Source organism: Echinops telfairi, unplaced genomic scaffold (genome assembly GCF_000313985.2).
Source record: "Echinops telfairi isolate 266 unplaced genomic scaffold, ASM31398v2 ScPeMD7_18;HRSCAF=68, whole genome shotgun sequence".
In the NCBI taxonomy this organism is placed as follows: domain Eukaryota; kingdom Metazoa; phylum Chordata; class Mammalia; order Afrosoricida; family Tenrecidae; genus Echinops; species Echinops telfairi.
In genome coordinates, this window is record NW_022103915.1 from 62585758 (window position 1) to 62588576 (window position 2819).

Genomic DNA, 2819 nt, shown 5'->3' on the forward strand with positions numbered 1-2819 from the left:
TTTTGCAGAAGAGGTCTCTGCTGAAGTCCAGTCTCCACTAGTTGAAAAGGGTTCTGCAAAAGAGATCCCTTCTGATGTCCATCCGCTACCAGTTCCTGAGCTCCTTGTAGAAAATAATCCTGCTGGACTTGAGCCTCTACCTGTTGAAGAAGTTACTTCTTCAGAAAACATCCCTACCGATAAGTAGCATACCCTTGCAGAGGAGGACCACGTTAAGAACTCCTTATAGAAGCTACTACTGTAAAAGCTCATGCAGAAAGGATTCTTGAGAAAGTGCCTACTGAGCTTTCATTTTCCGGGCAGCAGATAGTCCAGTGGTAATATTAGATTCATTTGTTCTGGAGACACATTCTAAAGCTGGAGAGGTTCCAACTCTGAACCCCAAACTTCCAAGAAAAAACATTCTGTTTTTGAAAATAAGCCTACTAGTTCTGTTGAAATAGAGAATGTCTTCCATATACAAATACAATAAAATCTCCTCCTTAGCCACTGGCAGATATTGACTATAAGCTGTGAGCAACTAGATGCTAGTGGGTCCTGGATTGACATACTTTAGGAAGAGTAGGCATCGAGCTTTAGGTGCACATTGAAAATGAATAAAAATGATAGCCATTTAAAATTTCTTGCTGTTATCATTAAAATTTAAGTGTGCAAAATATCTAAAATAAAAAAAGTTTGATTGAAATAATTAAGTATCCTTTCCACAGTAAATTCTTCTTGACAAAAGGTGAGTATACTCAAGCCATATTTTCCAATTACTAGAAGTACATTTCTAGTTAACTTCTTTTTATTTTCTCTTTTACCTTTCTTTATTTTTAATTTTACTTATTATTTATCATTTTATTAGGGCCTCATACAACTCTTAGCACAATCCGTACATGTATACATCAATTGTGTAAAGCACATTTGTACATTCATTGCCCTCATCATTCTCAAAACATTTGCTCTCCACTTAAGCTCCCGGCATCAGGTCCTCATTTTTTCCCCTCCCTCCCCGTTCCCCCTCCTTCATGAACCCTTGATACTTTATAAATTATTATTTTGTCATATCTTGCACTGTCTGACGTCTCCCTTCACCCACTCTTCTTTTGTCCGTCCCCCAGGGAAGAGGTTATATGTAGATCCTTGTAATCGGTTCTCCCTTTCCAACCCTAGTAGCTTCTAAGGGAAAGTTTATTCCCCTACCCCCACCCTCCAACCCTTGGTTCTCAATTAACTTAAATATTTGAGTTTTGATTGCACAGGTAGAGTCATGACTTTTTTTCTTATTGTAATTCATCATGTCTCTTATCTTTCCATTTTATTTTTTTCCGAGACATACATTTACTTCCTGGTTTCAGTCCAAAGTTTCTTTTCTATCCTCTTCTGTACTTTACATCTCAAAGTGTGGAGAGGGAAATTCATTTCTTTTGTAATGAAATCCAGATGACGGTAATGAAGTATTGAAAGAGCTATGTGTGACTAAAAAGAAAAGCAGACTGAAACATTTATACCTGCATTTCTTGAGGGCACATTTCAGTTTAGCTTTGGCTTCACTTTAAATAATAATATGGCATGCCCTTTGGAAGGTTTAGTTTATGCTTTGTGCACTCTGAATTTTGGATGAGAAATTTAGAATGAAATGAAATCATCTTAGTATAAGCTATTGAATTTGTTGAAGAGTAATTATGAATATTGCAAGGTCTCTGTTAGTTTACGTGTCTATGGTTAGGAAAGAAGCTCTGGTCGCACAATGAAGAAACACTAAGCAGAAAGACCTGGAAGTCTGTGTAGAATAACGATTACAGCCTTCTGCGCTCTCACACAGGGCTACTATGACTTGACATCAACTCAACATCAGTATGGAAACTTCTCGAAAAATGTATGTGCAGGCACAAATCAGTTGCAAAGTACTGAGATGTTGAGACTATTTTATTAAAAATATCTTAATTTTGTAAGTGTATTTCACCATTAAGTGATGTCATGATTAAAGATTCCATATCTTTGCTAAGTAATTTCCTAAAATGATTTGATTTTTTTCAGCTTTGATAGTTTTCCCAAAAAAGGGTTTTATTTTTGTTATGTTCTTCTACATCAGTGATACCAAGTGAATTTATTACTTAAGCTAACTTTTTCCAGTTTTATAAAAGTGTTTTCAAAGCACATTTATTCCGGTGTATGACAAGGCCAACAAACATTATTCTATATTACATAGAATGTGAGTTGCTCTTTAGAAATTTCTATGTATTTTGTTATCTTAGGTTTTCTGAGCCACTAAAAGCCAGTTAAGCAGTTTTTCTGTGTTAAGATATTTTTTCTTATTTTATACTTTCTGTGTACCTTGTTTTCTTTGTAAAATCAGAATTATATGGGAATTCATAAATGCATTCATCATGGAAAGAGAACACATTAAATATATATGATATTTATTAATTAGCAAGATTGGACACCTTCCAACACTTATTAGATGTTAGGTGGAGGCTGTGGTCAGGTCTAGTGTTGTTTGGGAAATCCTGGAGTCATAATTAAGAAGAACTAGAAAATAAGGAAAAGTAGGAAATTACAGCAGGAGTAGGTAGCTATAAAAATATAGGTCAGAATATTTTATAAAGGAAGAGCATAAGTAACAGAAATCTTTTGAATAACTAGGAAATAGGATAATTTGTTTTTAGAGATCATTTATCAAAAATAATTCAGAGAGTAGAAATACATATAGAAAAGTACATCAGCTTCAAGAATGATACCAAGCAGCAAATAGTTAAAAATGTTACTATGAGATATTTCACAGTTGCTTTACAGAAATATAACGTGCATACAATAGATTGCATGTAGTTCAATTA

At 34.4% G+C, this 2819-nt stretch overlaps 1 protein-coding gene across 1 annotated transcript in view; it reads left to right on the forward strand.

The window, feature by feature from the left end:
- The window catches only part of FSCB (fibrous sheath CABYR binding protein), a 56104-nt gene that overhangs the window by 3255 nt on the left and 50030 nt on the right, over positions 1-2819 (forward strand). The window lies entirely within an intron of this gene.